Below are 18,388 nucleotides of genomic sequence, written 5' to 3'. Positions count from 1 at the left end.
TGTGAATAAATACTAGTGGCTTACAAAAGGAATCTGGTAGCAAGGACTTCAAACTGAATGTTAACTCTTTCTTAAGTATTACATTTGACTTTTATATCACTTATTAAATTCATTAAAGACAATAACACGATTTAGAAAACTATTTAAATAGCACTATTAAAATCCTTAAAACTATTTTAGAAAACTATTATTTCTAAATAGCACTACTTAAAAAATAAGGCTATCGAGTTATATTTTTATTGACTGGCAATGCCCATGTAAAAGAGAGTAGAGTAGGTTAATACTTCTAAAATATATTCAGAATTAAGGCAAGAAAATAACATAATAGCTATAAGAAATAGAAGAAAAATAAATAAGAGCATTGTGCCAGGAAAAGAAAATGAATGGGATAGATTCACTATTTAAGTTTTTAGGAGGCAAAGGATTCATAGATTTATTTTTATTCCCTGCACATGTCGAGCTATAAAGAATTAATGACTTCCTGCCAGTGTTTAATTTATTCCTGCCAAGGAGCTTAGATAGTAGAAAGTTTGAGCTTAAACTATCTTCTTTTTTTTTTTTTTTTTTTTATTTTGTTGTTGCTTTATAACAAATTTAATCAGTTATACATATACATATGTTTCCATATCCCCTCCCTTTTGCGTCTCCCTCCCACCCTCCCTATCCCACCCCTCCAGGCGGTCACAAAGTACCGAGCTGATCTCCCTGTGCTATGCGGCTGCTTCCCACTAGCTATCTACCTCACGTTTGGTAGTGTATATATGTCCATGCCGCTCTTTCACTTTGTCACAGCTTACCCTTCCCCCTCCCCATATCCTCAAGTCCATTCTCTAGTAGGTCTGTGTCTTTATTCCTGTCTTACCCCTATAAACTATCTTCTTTATAGATGTGAAAACAGGGTATCGGTCAAAGTAGAGATTAAATAAGTTCCCCATGGAAGAAGTTACTTAAAATGCCAGGCTCTTGCTTGTATCAGGTGGAGACAAAAAGCCCCTAAAACAAGGAAAAGACAACTCAATGGCCTTGCATGTGCTAAGATTGGGTAGGATCCAGCCATTGTCCTGAGATGAGATTGTGACAGAAGCTTTGTTTATTACAGTTACCACTCTTAAATGTCACTGATCAGGAGATGTGTTCCTTGAGAGAAAATGTATCTGTAAATGAAAATCTGGGGCTTTCTTGAAGGGAAGAGGTCAATAAATAGCCTAAATATACCTCCTTGGAACTCCTAGTACAGGAGACCGAGTAGACTGACTCTGAATGGCCCAGGTGAAGAACTAGTGGCAGACAGAGGCAATGAAATAAAATTTCCTATATGAAAGGAGTAGTATGAGGTAGTTCTTTAGGCGGCACACAAGGGACCAACTTTTTATTGTTGTTGTGGGGGGGGTGAGGTCTTGGTGGTTACGATATGGCATGGGGCTGGGGCATGAAGACCCTCACACACATAGTTTTGTGGCTGTCACATGGGGAAGAGTCAATATGTGAGCGGCTTTTAAAAGAAGTACTGTATATCTTCAGACTCCAGCATGGAGACCCACTAAGGCTATCTTGGCAGATAAAATAAACATCTACAAAATTGGGTAAAAGTAAGCTTCAACAGTAACACAATTTTAAAAGAGAGAAACAATGGCAGTAATGGAAGGACCAACTATGAGATCCTTATAAGCCTGATTTCAGAAGAGGGTTAACTTTCATTCCTAGGGTTAAGCCTTTAGTGTCTTTTGGGAGCAATTGAGGAAAAAGTGGGTCATAGTTGGAAGAAACAGGCTTCCTTCTGATAAGGCACGCAGGGGCTCAAATAATGAGTTAGAAAAGTAAAAAGTGATATAATTATACATGGTACTTCACAGCAATTCAGATCTAATGATAGAAGTAACTATTATTCAATAAATTAAACTTAAAAGATAGCCTGTACTGGCCAAGGATCAGCTGTGAATGCTGGCTTCACCCATTCTGAGAAAAGTGGTCACAGGCGGTTCTTTTACTCTGGTCCTCCTCTTTATTTCTCTCCTCACCTGCTTCTTTACCTAATTTTTCTACCAAACGAGGACTTTCTCTGTATTCCTCTCATTCAAACACCTCATGAGAAAGGATCTAACTTGTTCAGTCAGTCACTATTCAGTATAGAACTTTTCTATTGAAAATGGTTCTTGGGCTAAGCCATCTCAGAGCTAGCTTCTTACACAAAAGATGGCTGCCTTTGAGAGAGGAACTGATCCTTGGTACGATCCTCTGTACTCAGGGTGTCAGTATTGAGAAATTGAAGGGTAAATTGGTCCCCATAATTTTGTGATCAAGAGATTCAGAATGGTGATGACATGATAGCCCTACCAGCCTGGGCAGAAGCTGCCAACTGATGGGGCTTTATTGAGACTTCTAGAGACCTGAGCACTGAGAATATTATGATACTTCTGGATGTGTAATCAAAATTTATTAATCTGTACAATACACGTACAGAAGTCCAAAACAGTTCTGATTTTCTCCACCAAGCATTTTCCCCCCTAAGTTCTTGCTGCTGCTGTTTCTGCCTCTGTGACTTCTACCTTGCAGGAACACTTAGCAGCTTCTTTGTTCATTGACAAAATACTTCTGAAGAAATCTGAGCCTGTAGTTGGGTAAGAAGGTGCACTGGGCCCAGCTGTGGAGATGTGAAGATGGAAAATTCAGAAGAAACAAATCATGGACTCATCAAATTTCTGAACAACTTTGTCCTTGTGGTTAAAGCAGCTCTGGCCTTTGAAAATTCATATCCTAGGGGCCTGATATCAATCTTATTTTTTAAAAAAACTAGTGGATTCTGTTAGTGAACAGAATTGTTGGTTCACTAAAGGCTCACTAATAGTTCACTTGTGCGCATGCAAATCTAACCTTTCATTTTTACATTATTAATTAGGTATATGTTTCTAGTTTACTTTAGTGAGTTATTTGGATGAGTGGATTAGTTTAGTTCTAATATAGAACTAAATTTAGAACTAAACTAATTTAGATTAGAAGCCATTTTCTCCTCTCACACTTATTAGACTAACCCAGTGACGTTGCAAGACAGCTTACTTTTGCAGACCTAAAATTAGTCTTAAGTGTTTCCTCCTTCTCTTCCTTCTTTTTGGGAGGTCCCTTAGAAGATGCAAATTAGGGCTCCTATAGATCTCTCCTGGGTCTACACTTTAATTCTCAGATTCAAAGGGTACTAACTTAAACTTACTGAAATAGAAAACAAAAGATGAGAGGATATATAATATTGTAGAAAGAATATATATTTTGGAGCTGGGCAGATATTATCTCTAATGTAAGATCCATCCTTCACTATTTATGAAATCTTAGGCAAGTTCTTATCATCCTGAGGTCAGAATTTTTATGTGTAAAGTGATGATGACAATGCATACTTCAGAGTGTTGTACTAAAGGAGATAATTTAGATAAAATACCCAATATTTGGTGCACAGTCAATTTTCCATTATTTTTAGCTCCCTTTCCAGATGGACACTCAGGGAGCCATTTTACTGTTTACTCATCAGCATATGGCTTAAGTGGTATTTCTTGTGCTTGGTTAGTCATAGGCTAGATCCTGGGAGTTATTCATCATTTTGAACAGCTCATGGAAGTCTGTTTCTTCTCATGCTGTAGCTTTGCTTTGACACTGCAGATATTTGTGCAGAAATAGAAAATAATAACTTTCCCAACTTAACCTTTATGTGATAGTTCATATTCATTTATTACTTCCTTCTGCTCAGAAATATTTATCAGAGTGGTTATTTTGTGTCAGGTTACCTTATGACTAAGGTAAAGTCCCTGCCCTTATGAAAATTGCATTCTAGTAGCCTACATAAAACAAGTAATTACAGACTGTGAAAAATGATAAGTAGGAAATAGTATGTTCAATTAAAGTAAATGGAAGCAGAAAGGGTCGAGTTTTGATTGGGTGGTCAGGAAATTTTCTTCCTTCCTTCCTCCCTCCTTCCCTCTCTCTCTTTTTCTTTCTCTTTCTTTCCTTCTTTCTTTCTTTCTTTCTCTTTCCTTCCTTTCTTTCTTCCTTTCATTCACTGAGACAAAGTTTTTTTTTTTTTTTTTTTTTTAAGCTAGCCATGTTAAGAGCCAGGGGAAGAGAAATGCTAGACACGGGAATAGCAAGTGAAAAGCTCTGAAGCTGGAAAGAACTTGGCAGGAATGAGGAGAGTAAAGGAAGCCAGTGCAGCTGTTGCATGGTGAGATGTGACAGAGGGATAGAATGATATATTATGAGATAAAAATAATTTGACAGGAGCCATTTTTTTCCCCCAAAGAACAATAGGAACTCCTGGAACCATATCATACAAAAATGACATGATTCAACTTATGTTTTAAAAGAGAACCATTTTTGTAACTATGGAAATTGGCCAATAGTGAGATAAAAATGGAATCAGGGAGACCAGAGTGAGACTTGCAGTTGTCCAGGTAGGAGATGCTGATGGCTTAACTAGGATGGAGAAAAGTAGAAATGAGAAGATTGAGATATAATTAGGAGGTAAAATTGAAATGATATGGTGATAAATTAGATGAAAAGATGAGGACACTGGAATAATAAAGCCAGGCTTATAAGTAAAAAAAAAAAAGATGGTATGTCAGTCTGAGATGTTAAAGATTGAAGGAGAGCAGTATTGGGGGAAGAGGGAGCAAAATTTCTTTTTGAGATGAGATATATTGGAGAAACTTAGCTTAAACCATCTAAGTTGGAGATATAAAATGGGTAGTTTGTTATAGGAATTTAGAATTTAGGCAGTTGGGAATAGGAATTTGGAACTGGGGAAAGGTATTAGATGAAGATGAAGATTTAGAACTAATCAGCATAAAGGTATTTCATACTGTAAGATCATCTTGGCAGAAAGTACAAGACAAAGATAAAAGGTGATTCCAGATAGTTTCCTGATGCCAGCCAATAATTTCATGTAGTCACAGGAAGAAGAGACAGCCAAAAAGACTGAAAAAGCAGGACTGGTGGAGCAGGAGGAAACCTTGGAGTGTATAGTGATATAGAAGCCAAGAGAAGAGAGGTATTCAAGAAGGAGGGGTGAGATCTTTAATGCCACTGAGCCATCATTTAAGAATAGAATGGAGAGATTCAATTGAATTTTGGGAATGTATAGCTCTTTGGTGACCTTGCAAGGCAAAATCCCCATCATTTTGGGTAGCTAGAAACCACAGTGAAGGAAGTTGAATTGGAATTGGAATATGAGGATCTGGAGATGGCAGCTGTAAACAACTCATTAAATAAGTTAAAAAAAATTTACTTACTATTTATTTAAATGAGCTGAAAAATAGATGGTACCTGGAAGAGAATGTGGGGTCAAGAAAGTTTGCTTTTTTTAAAATAATTAATTAATTAATTAATTAATTAATTTTACAAGCGATAAATAAACTGACACCAAGCATTGTAAATGGATGACCACAACAAAAGCAACAATGATTGCAATTACCAAACACGAAACACACTCATAGTATGTCATAATATTGACATTCAGTCCAGTAATCCTCCACTGTAACAGCTCCTTTACTTTGCAGTGAAAATTGATTTGTATATTTTTTACCTTTGAGTCCTTGTGGGATATTTTTTTTTATTCAAACAGAAAGTCACAAAAGTTATAATCACCCTCATCATTTCACTCAGTCCCATGTAATTAATTTTTTTATCTTGATCTTTTGTTAGCACTTTTATGAATTCATCAGTTTTCCATTAGAGTTCTGAAAATGCTTATTCATTCAGTTCAGCAGCACAGTCAGTTACCAGAAACCTGTACTTGTCAGAGTCTTTTCCATGAATTCCTTGAAGATGAAACCCTTTTATAGGAACATTTTTGCGAAAGCATCAGAGTACACCCAGAACTGTCTGTAAATGACAAGAATTAAAAATGACCACGGTTAAAGATTTGATGAAAGTTCATAATAATGCAATTGACAAGGAAATTTAGTTATTTCTGAGATATACATTTTAAAGTAATAACTAGAATTATGACATAACATTCTACCAGAAAATATAAGATTTTTAGAAATTTCATGTGATGTCTGAAACATTTATATTAACATATTTCCATACAACTAACCCAAAGAAAGTTTAGTATTCGTTGTTTTTTTGTTTGTTTGTTTGTTTTTTATATTGCAGGTTCTTATTAGTCATCAATTTTATACACATCAGTGTATACATGTCAATCCCAATCGCCCAATTCAGCACACCACCAAGAAAGTTTGCTTTTTAAATATGAGTGCTACTGGAACATATTTTTAGGCTAATTAAGAATAATTAAAAAGAAAGAGAAATTGGTACAGCAGGCAAAGGGAAACCCCTTGAGAAGATGAGAGCAGTTGGAATCTGTAGCACAAGCTGACTGATGAGGTCATGCCACCTATTCCATTCTAACAGGAAGAATAAAAGATACAGAAGATGGGTATGTAAGGAGGTGATTTTTGTAGATTTGAAGGTGGGAGAATGAAGGTGTTATCTTTCATGACTTCTATTTTCTCAATAAAGTATGCAATCATTTACAAAAAATGTAAGAGGAGTGTGTGCGGGTTTGTTCGAGGACATTGGAAAAGATGTGGAATATGAGCTGGAGCAAAGGAAGGTGGATTTACTTGGGAAATATAGTAAGACTGAGAGTAATATGGAGAATTCAATTCAGGTTGAAATTTATGAATGGAAAAGAAAATATGCTGTCCATTTGTGAAATAGTTTTGTAGCAATATTCAGTTTCTTATACAGAAAGTAGAGAGAAAGCAAATAATTTGATTAAACCTGGTCTGAAGTTTGGCAAGGCATGGATGACAGAGAGAGGACAAAAGATTTGAGCCTATTTTCAGGGAGTGATTATAATGACCAAACATGTATTCTAAACTGGATTAAGAAGGTTTAAGATGTGAAGTGGGGGAGAATAAAATACCAGAATCAAGAAAAATTGGTGGGGTTATTAACCATATAGAGGTTAGATGTTGCAGTGTGGGTAAAATTGTAAGTGAAATGGAAGAAAAGCATATGGTGGTCAGCAAATGGAATGCTAAAGTGGAGATTTCTAATGTAGAGTAGTTATTGATGTTGAAAAGTCCAGAGTGTGAAAATATGAGTGGGTGGCTGAGGTTGGGGAAAAGAAAATGATGGTTAAAGATGAGGAAGTTGGGCTTCCCTGGTGGTGCAGTGGTAGAGAGTCCGCCTGCCGATGCAGGGGACATGGGTTCGTGCCCTGGTCTGGGAAGATCCCACATGCTGCGGAGCGGCTGGGCCTGTGAGCCATGGCTGCTGAGCCTGTGCGTCTGGAGACTGTGCTCAGCAACGGGAGAGGCCACAACAGTGAGAGGCCTGCGTACCGCAAAAAAAAAAAAAAAAAAATGAGGAAGTCAAGGAACTGAGACTAGAGTTGTTAGGTGGGTCATTCACACACATAATGACGTCACTCAGAATAAAACCAGGTTAGACTGAAGGAAGATGTGGGATGGAAATGCAGTGAAACAAAAGCTAAAATCTTAAAACAGTAAATAGAAGGTTAGAAGGTACCTGGAGATGAAAGTGAGCAAAAAAACCTATTCTCTACCTAGTCATTTTATAATTCTGTTTTTGATTTCAGCATTATCATAGCCACAATACTTGAAATATAATTGGCTGCAAACACAGGCTTTTACTAAACTATACCATTACATTTATGGGCTTACATATTTGTATCCCACTGTAGAGACTAGATATAGCCACCATAATTCCCATTATATATATATATATATATATATATATATATATATATATATATATATTAACATCTTTATTGGAGTATAATTGTTTCACATTGGTATGTTAGTTTCTGCTTTATAGCAAAGTGAATCAGCTATACATATACATATATCCCCATATCCCCTCCCTGTTGCCTCTGCCTCCCACACTCCATATCCTACCCCTCTAGGTGGTCACAAAGCACCAAGCTGATCTCCCTGTGTTATGCGGCTGCTTCCCACTAGCTATCTATTTTACATTTGATAGTGTATATAAGTCCATGCCACTCTCTCATTTCGTCCCACCTTACCCTTCTCCTTACCCGTGTCCTCAAGTCCATTCTGTATGTCTGCATCTTTATTCCTGTCCTGTCACTAGGCTCTTCATAATAATTTTTTTTTAGATTCCATATATATGTGTTAGCATACAGTATTTGTTTTTCTCTTTCTGAATTACTTCACTCTGTATGACAGACTCTAGGTCCAACAACCTCACTACAAAAAACTCAATTTCATTTATTTTTATGGCTGAGTAATACTCCATTGTATATATGTGCCACATCTTCTTTTTTTTTTTTCCTTTAGCTACAGACTTTATTGTTTGAATATTTGCAACTATTATTCTATACACAAATTTTAATTTTTTCCAAACTCTACATTCTATATTGCTAGATCACTTCACTTTCCATTTTATGCCACATTTTAATGAAGAGGTATTTCCACAAATCACAATTTGCCTGAATGTGTGTTAAAGGATTCTTTTAGAGGCTCCCTCTCCCACTCAGAGGGTCAGTTTTTTCTGATATGAAATCTAGCTGTAGCTCCACTTTGATTTTTAGGATTGCTACATCCTCAGTGTGAGAATTTAATGTTGACTAAGAAATAAGTGATCACTGAAGACTTTCCTTCCTTCACAGCACGGAGGCTGTGTTGTACAGTCTGAGCACACGTGTTCCAGAGAGGCTGCTCTATGAAGAAAGAATTTCTCATGACTTTACATTGATTCACTTCTCCAGGATGAATTATTTATAAGTATGCTTTGGTGTTGCTCAACATACTTGGGTATTTCTCAAGAGTTTACATCTTCGTTCTTGTCTTAGTGTTTATTTTTTTGTTGTTGAGTTTCTCGTGCGTGTCAAGCCTGGTGATCAGCTGAATGTTTGTTAACAGTCATTACAGTCTTAGTGGTTCTCCACCTGGAGTTGGCTCGTGTTGAACAATAATTATCAAAGAAGGACTAGGGGTTGGTTATCCTCTGCTCAAGTCCTCTGGGGTCTTTAGATTTGGGAGCTGTTGCTGAAAACACCCATATTATATTTACAGAGTGAGTTCTGTTAAGTTACCTGAGGTCAGGCCAATGACTAAAGGCTTTGCCACAGAGACAGGGCACATATGGATCCACGTCCACAGGTGATACCCTTCTGGACTGAGGAGTGTGATGCCTGAAGAAGCATCCATATTGATTACAGACAGAGTTTCTTTACTGGTTGTGAACCTTGGTGTGGTTAAATGCTAAAGCTATGGCTGGTGTTCCATCCACATTCCTCACATGTATGACACCATGTCATCTCAGGTCAGGACATCTACTGAGGGCCCTTCTGCCTTTCTCTCCAGTGCTGATTTGCCTCATGTTGTCTAAGGGAAGAGCCTCGACTGAAGCATTTCCCACACTGCTGACATTCATAGGGCCTCTCTCCAGTGTGGGTTCTCTCATGTTCTCTCAGTTTAGTATGTCCACTGAAGGCCTTACCACACAGAAGGCATACATGTGGTTTCTCTCCAGTGTGGATTCTCTTGTGTGAACTAAGCCCTGAACTGTGACTGAAGGCCTTCCCACACTCAAGACATATGTGTGGTTTCTCTCCAGTGTGGATTTTCTTGTGCGAACTAAGGTCAGAGCTTTGAAGAAAGGTTTTCCCACACTGATGACATTCATAGCACTTCTCTCCTGTGTGAGTTTTCTCATGTTGTTTCAAGGAGGAACTTTGATTGAAGACTTTCCCACACAGATTGCATTTGAATGGTTTCTCTCCAGTGTGAATCATCTTGTGTCTGCTGAGTGTAGAGCAACTACTAAAGACTTTCCCACATAGAGAACATTCATACAATTTAGCTCTAGTGTGAATGTGATCCTGTCCGTCAAGGAATGACCCTTGACTAAGTGATTTTCCATGCTGTTTGTTGACATTACTTTTCCTTCTTAAGGGAATTGGTGAATGTTGAGGTGAAGATCTAGGAGTAAATTCATCACTCAAATCAGTCCATCCAACAGGATCCCCTTGTGTGTGAGACACCACTGGCATGGCGTGAGGTATGTGCGTCCTGTAGACTTGTTGCATGAATATCATTTCTTGTTGTATAAGTGGCCTTTTACTGCCTGGACTCTGGTCTTGGAGGCATCCTGTTGCTTCACTCCACAGCTCTTTTCCTTGTTCAATCTGGGAAATCACATCTGATTTGCTGATCTGATACCCTACGGAGACCAGGTGGGTGATGTTTTCCAGCATCACGTTTCTGAACAGGGTTTTCTGGGATGCGTCCAGCAGGGCCCACTCTTCCTGGGTGAAGTTGATCGCTACATCTTCAAATGTCACTGATTCCAGAGGCTCCATTGTCAACACCTCAGTCGCCAGGAGTCTTTCTCGGGATTTCACTCACAGCCAATCCAAGCACTGAGCGCGCAAACAACATTTTCATGGAATGAAGCCAAGGCACATCTCACAGTTTGGAGGACTCACCAAAACCCCAAATTGGAGGAGCTGGTGAAGCCAAATGGATTCTGAGGCAAGTACCAGAGCAAGCAGCCAATTTCCCTTCCTCCAAAGCCCCAAACTGTCCAGCTTCTTCTTCTCTGGACAAATGAATCCCTTTGCCTCTGCCACATCTTCTTCATCCACTCATCTGTCAATGGACACTTGGGTTGCTTCCATGTCCTAGCTACTGTAAATAGAGCTGCAATGAACATTGTGGTATATGTCCCTTTTTAAATTATGGTTTTCTCAGGGTATATGCCCAGTAGAGGGACTGCTGGGTCGAATGATAGTTCTTTTTTAGTTTTTTAAGGAACCTCCACAATGTTCTCCATAGTGGCTGTATCAATTTACATTCCCAGCAACAGTGCAAGAGGGTTCCCTTTTCTCCACACCCTCTCCAGCATTTATTGTTTGTAGATTTTGTGATGATGGTCATTCTGACTGGTGTGAGGTGATACCTCATTGTAGTTTTGGTTTGCACTTCTCTAATGATTAGTGATGTTGAGCATCTTTTCATGTGTTTGTTGGCAATCTGAATATCTTCTTTGGAGAAATGTCTATTTAGGTCTTCTGACCATTTTGGATTGGGTTGTTTCTTTTTTAGATATTGAGCTGCATGAGCTGCTTGTAAATTTTGGAGATTAATTCTTTGTCTGTTGATTCCATTGCAAATATTTTCTCCCGTTCTGAGGGTTGTCTTTTTGTCTTGTTTATGGTTTCCTTTGCTGTGCAGAAGCTTTTAAGTTTCATTATGTCCCATTTGTTTATTTTTGTTTTTATTTCCATTTCTCTAGGAGGTGGGTCCAAAAGGATCTTGCTGTGATTTATGTCATAGAGTGTTCTGCCTGTTTTCCTCTAAGAGTTTTATAGTGCCTGGCCTTACATTTAGGTCTTTAATCCATTTTGAGTTTATTTTTGTGTATAGTGTTAGGGAATGTTCTAAATTCATTCTTTTACATGTAGCTGTCCAGTTTTCCCAGCACCACTTATTGAAGAGGCTGTATTTTCTCCATTGTATATTCTTGCCTCCTTTATCAAAAATAAGGTGACCATATGTGTGTGGGTTTATCTCTGGGCTTTCTATCCTGTTCCATTGATCTATATTTCTGTTTTTTTGCCAGTACCATACTGTCTTGATTACTGTAGCTTTATATTATAGTCTGAAGTCAGGGAACCTGATTCCTCCAGCTCCATTTTTCTCTCTCAAGATTGCTTTGGCTATTCGGGGTCTTTTGTGTTTCCATACAAATTGTGAAATTTTTTGTTCTAGTTCTGTGAAAAATGCATTGGTAGTTTGATGGGGATTGCAGTGAATCAGTAGACTGCTTTGGGTAGTGTAGTCATTTTCACAATGTTGATTCTTCTAATCCAAGAACATGGTATACTTCTCCATCTGTTTGTATCATCTTTAATTTCTTTCATCAGTGTCTTATAGTTTTCTGCATACAGGTCTTTTGTCTCCTTAGGTAGGTATCAGTGGGGTTTATGCCAGGAATGCAAGGATTCTTCAATATATGCAAATCAATCAATGTAATAAACCATATTATCAAACTGAAGGAGGAAAGCCATGTGATCATCTCAATAGATGCAGAAAAAGCTTTTGACAAAATTCAACACCCATTTATGATAAAAAACCTCCAGAAAGTAGGCATAGAGGGAACTTACCTCAACATAATAAAGGCCATATATGACAAACCCACAGCTAACATTGTTCTCAATGGTGAAAAACTGAAACCATTTCCTGTACAATCAGGAACAAGACAAGTTTGTCCACTCTCATTACTATTATTCAACATAGTTTTGGAAGTTTTAGCCACAACAATCAGAGAAGAAAAAGAAATAAAAAGAATCCAAATTGGAAAAGAAGAAGTAAAGATGTCACTGTTTGAAGATGAAATGATACTGTATATAGAGAATCCTAAAGATGCTACCAGAAAACTACTAGAGCTAATCAATGAATTTGGTGAAGTAGCAGGATACAAAATTAGTGCACAGATATCTCTTGCATTCCTATACACTAATGATGAAAAATCTGAAAGAGAAATTAAGGAAACACTCCCATTTACCATTGCAACAAAAATAATAAAATATGCATTATATTTTAAATTATTGTTTCAGGGGAGTGCATTGTAATTTTGTGTGTAGGCTGTCAGTCTATAGGATGATATTGGTATGTGAATTTTATTTCTTTTTATTTTCTCCCACTTGTGGCACTGCCTTGAGATAAGCCTTATCATAATCCTCCTGTCCCATAGTGTTCTTCCAAGTTTGGCTTCTTAATTAACTCTTTCCTACTTATTTTAGCATAGTACTTATCCTTTTTTTTTTTTTCTGAAAGCAATTATATTATTAGACTTCCTCTTTTACCAATCCTATTTTAGGCACCAACAATTCCCATTACTTCTTTACTGATTAGCTTTTCCCATATAAATTCCTGATGGAATCACATACACAGAAAAACATATAAACTATTGGTGACTGAGATGAAAGAGTTGTCTGTTTAATACCTATGTGTTTTAAAAGGTAACTCTTCTCATCATTTTTGATGCTAGGCCAGTTATGTTAATAACAGTATACTGAGCAAAGTACATATTTCCAGTCTCTGCACATATATTATTCAATTTGATGAAGGTTCAATATATAAAAGCTTTTTGCAAAATGTAATGTCAAAATGTTACAGGCTTTGGTCAGAATCTTGGCAGATTAAGTCAAACAGGTCAAGATAATGGTCCCTTATTTTACAGGAAGTGTAAATGTATAGAATTTATTATCTAATTAAATGCAAGTCTGTAATTCAGTATTAGGATACAGAATATAAAGGTGTCCAAATCAGGAAGTGGAAAAAGTTGTTTTTGTAATAGTAATCAGATATAAGACTGGCTGTCCAGTTCATTGGCATCTAATTTATTTTCCTTTGTTGTTCTGGAAAACCTTCTTGTTCCTGCATACACATAAACATTTTCTCATTAGCCAAGTTATCTTCATCACTAATTTTTGGTTGGTTAAAAATCTGCTGAATTTACTATCATGTTTAGTTATGGAAGGAGTCTTCCATGGAGGATATATATATATATATATACATATATTCTCTTTATAGGATTATTTCTCCCCTCTGCTCAGTTTAAGACCAAATAGTAACGTTTGTTGTTACATTTGTTTAACAAATGTATAGTCTCTTTTGCACTGTTCTAGGAAATAAGCAGATATCAGTGAACCAAATAAACAAAAACAAAGTTAAAAACCCTGCCCTCATCAGCTTACATTCTAGTTGGGGGAGATAGATAATAAAATAAATAAATGATATGGGTATATTAGATGGCAATTAGTGTTCCACAGAAAGAAAACACCAAATAAGATTGGGAATATTAGGGTAAGATAAAATTTAAAATAGGGTGCTCAGGAAGGCCTCACTGAGAAAGGAATATTTGATTAAAAACTATTAATACATGGACATGAGAAAATGAGGACTATGTATATCAGGAGGAAGATTGTTCCAGGAAGTGGGAATAGCAAGTGTAAAGGTCTTGAGTTGGAACTTGTCTGGCTGCAGAACAGCTCAAAAGCCAGTGTGGCTGGAGGGGTGTAGGGGAGGATGAGAGTGGAAGGAAATGTTAGATCATGGAGGGACTCCCAAAGCAGTGTAAGAACTTTGACTTTTCCTCTGAATGAGATTGGAAATTAGTGAGCAGAGAAGTGTAATCATCTTACATAAGTTTTAAAACAGTCACTCTGTGTTGAGAATAGACAGTACGGAGAGCATGGGTAAAAGCAGGGAGAATAGTTACCATATATTGAAATAATCTAGGTGGGAGATTATAGTGGTTTATAACAGGTTTCTGGGGGCAAAGATGGTGAGGAGTAGTTGCATTTTAGATGCATTTTAAAGACAGAATGGGGACTTCCCTGGTGGTCCAGTGGTTAAGACTCTGAGCTTCCACTGCAGGGGTCATGGGTTCCATCCCTGTTCTGGGAGCTAAGATCCTGCATGTTGTGAGGCCAAAAAAAAAAAAAAGACAAAACCAACAGTAGAAATCTACTACAAAAGTATGCACTGGGGTGCATGACAGTGAAAGGAGACAGAAAAACCTGTATTTTTTCCTTTATTAAGTTGAAGAAGTGCTGGTTTTTCTAAACTGGGGAAGTGTTCTATAACAGTGCTAACGGGTTTCTCTTCATTGGAAAGAATCTGTGCTTGTATAATTCCTTTCTTCTGAGAAAATCACCAGAATAGCTTGTGTCAATATGCAAATATAAAATAAGTACCCCTTCAGTGTTCTGGAGAAAGAGTGTAAAAACAATCTGTCTGAATCAGAGAACAGGCTCATCTCTGAATATGGATGGGATTTTAAAGTCTCTCCCTCTCCTGCATGGATATAAGAAGAATAAATAGCTTAAATTTGGGGGGGGGGAGGAAATTTATGTGCATGTGGAGGATGGAGTTGTACATTTGGATAAGTATAAGTTCAAAATTATTACAGCACATCTGATGTATTTGGCTGAAGCCAAATGAGGCTGGCAAACAGGAATGAAGAAAAAAAAAGGCTCTCTTTGAGCAAACTTAGTTTACATGTAGCATATTTAGACTAGTGATGAGGAGTAAACATCAGGACATGAGATTTTGAAGGTAAAAGTTTTATCCAAGCCCAGGAAGTGAGTAGTGCTAGAACATTCCATGGTGCAGTGGCACTAACCTGGCACTGTGGCATGTACTGGAATAAAATAATTACACCTCCCCCATGAATAAGGAATAAAAGAGCTGGTCATGAAGCACTGCAACACTTCATTAGGCTGTGGACCAAATGTCACACCCATTGAGTGGTCTTCTCAGAGGGACATACCATCTATGAATATTTGTTGAAATAAAAATATAACAAAAGAATTAACAACTAAATTAAGCAGACATTTCTTAATGTCACTTCACTTCTCTGGTTAAAAGTTGCATATTTTAAGGGTACATTAATTCTATTAAGATGTGAAAGTACTGCTTATTTCATGAAGTATTAATTAAGGAGTTCTTGAAAAACCTAAAATAATTAGTACAGCAATATAAGTGTCTTTTTTTTTAACCATGGATTATTTTTTTTTTTTTTACCATGGTCTGCTTTTAATTTCCCATGAACTTTGACAAGAATACATACAGTAAGTCCCCTACATACGAACCTTCAAGTTGCGAACTTTCAGAGATTGAACGTGCATTCGAATGTCCAGTCACGTAAATTAGTTCATGTGTCTGGCGTACACTGTCACGTGCGTGCATCCTCTACAAGTGGTTGTGCAGCTTGCCCTCCATCTCCATTGCTGACGATCCTGCAGCTCTACCATCTCCCACCTCCTTTCCCTCCTCCAGTCAGTAACTCTTCTTGCCTGTTCACTCGACGCCAGCCCCTGTAATGCCAGCTGTCGTACTGTACTACTGTCCTTTTCAAGGTACTGTCTTATTTTTCTCTTTCAAGCTCTTCATCTAGCAACTGGCCATAGTGCCTCTTTGGTTTGTCCTCCGGGAAGTTTTTAAGTCAAGCATTTGGTCCATCCCTATGTTCTTCATGACATTATTTTTTCTTAAATTCCATATATATGTGTTAGCATACAGTATTTGTCTTTCTCTTTCTGACCTACTTCACTCTGTATGACCGACTCTAGGTCTATCCACCTCATTACAAATAGCTCAATTTCATTTCTTTTTATGGCTGAGTAATATTCCATTGTATATATGTGCCACATCTTCTTTATCCATTCATCCGATGATGGACACTTAGGTTGTTTCCATCTCCGGGCTATTGTAAATAGGGCTGCTATGAACATTTTGGTACATGTCTCTTTTTGAATTATGGTTTTCTCAGTAACCATGGATTATTTTAAGGTCTAGGAAAATCTAGGTTTCTGCATCTATATTTTAATAGATTTACATATGATAGTATAATGAGAAAATCTATTAATGCTCTAACAACAGCATTAATAACATTATTTTGTTATTTTATAGCCTCTTCCTAAAATGTAAGACATAAAGAAAACTTAATCAGTGCTTATTTAAGAGAAAGTCTTGCATGATGATTAAGAATTTGGGTTCTGGAATCAGACTGCTCTGTGTTCATTTCCAGCTATCATTTTCCAGCTTTGTGATTGGGCAAAATTATTTAAATTTTGTATACCTACTTGTCTCATAAGCAAAATGTTTTGTTTTTTTTGTTTTTTTTTTGCGGTACGCGGGCTTCTCACTGTTGTGGCCTCTCCCGTTGCGGCGCACAGGCTCCGGACGCGCAGGCTCAGCGGCCATGGCTCACGGGCGCAGCCGCTCCGCGGCATGTGGGATCCTCCCAGACTGGGGCACGAACTCGTGTCCCCTGCATCGGCAGGCGGACTCTCAACCACTTGCGCCACCAGGGAAGCCCTCATAAGCAAAATGAAGATAATAATACTCAGTAGGCATCTGTAAGGACCAATCTATATTTCTATCTATCTATGTATCTAGATCTATCTATAGATATAGAGATAAGGTAAAAATATATAACTGTCCTAATATTAGTGCCTACTGCATAATAAGAACTAAAAAACTTAGTTATTATTATTCTTGGGAATAATTTTTCCAATTATGATTTTTAGATTTTGGCACTGTTGAATTATACTGTTCACTCACTTATGTATACAACAAATATTGAGAACCTACTATGTGCCATACAATGTGCTAGGCACTGGGAATATATCTGTGATCCAAAAGGATATAATACCTGCACTCATAGATGTTACAGTTGAAGGGGAGCAGAATAGGCCACACCAAAATGTGCCACTTTGGCATGTGAATTATTTTGAGCTGAAGACAATCAAGGTCCAGAAAACCCAGGAAGATATTTTTACTTCCCCCTGAACTGCCATAAAGAATTTAGAAAAAGGGTCTGGTTGAGGAAGAGAGCTATCACCAGAGATAACTACAAAGAGTGTAGGCTAGGTGTGGTAAACTGTGGGGAGCTCAGCACGGTTTGTTTATTCAAATTCCTCTCTGGGTCCCATTGTCTCTGCATGGCATGACAAACATTTGCTTAGCAAACATTTGTTCTTCCCATCTTCCTGCGAGTTGGCTTCTTTCCCTTTGAAGCCACAGAGATCTACCCCTTCTTCTCAGCTCAGGGTGGCATTTAAGCCTCAATGTTCTGACTCACTTGAAGCCTTTCATGTATATGTAAGGCTCCTGTATGTATGAAATTAAATTTTTCTACTGTTAATCTGTCTTATGTCAATTAAATTATTAGGCCAGCCAAAAGAACCTAGAAGGGTAGAGGAAAAAAATTCCTCCCTTAAACAGTACAGGGCATAACATATTTAAAATACTGAAAAAGCAAATGCAAACTTGAAGAGTAAAATAAACAGGTTTTAAAGGTTCAAATAACAGGTCAAATCTAAGCTAGAATAATTTTTTTTGTTCTTAAGATTATATTTAAGATAAAAAAGATAAGGCAATCTACAGATTCAGTGCAATCCTTATCAAAATACCCATGTTATTTTTCACAGAACTAGAACAAATAATTCTAAAATTTATATGGAAATGCAAAAGACCCTGAATAGCCAAAGCAACCTTGAGATAAAAGGACAAAGCTGGAGATATCACACTCCCTGATTTCAAACTATAATACAAAGCTGATGTAATCAAAACAGTATGGTACTGGCAAAAAACAGACACATAGATCAGTGGAATAGAATAGACAGCCCAGGAATGAACCCACACTTACATGAGCAATTAATCTACAACAAACAAGGCAAGAATATGCAATGGGGAAAAGACAGCTTCTTCAATACGTGATGTTGGAAAAACTGGACAGCTACATGTAAAAGAATAAAACTGAGCTACTTTCTCACACCATACATGAAAATAAATTCAAAACAGATTAAAACCTTAAATGTAAGACCTGAAACCATAAA

The sequence above is a fragment of the Mesoplodon mirus genome (assembly GCF_964341445.2).
Source record: "Mesoplodon mirus genome assembly, chromosome: 6".
NCBI lineage: Eukaryota > Metazoa > Chordata > Mammalia > Artiodactyla > Ziphiidae > Mesoplodon > Mesoplodon mirus.
Note: the sequence above shows the minus strand (reverse complement) of the source record.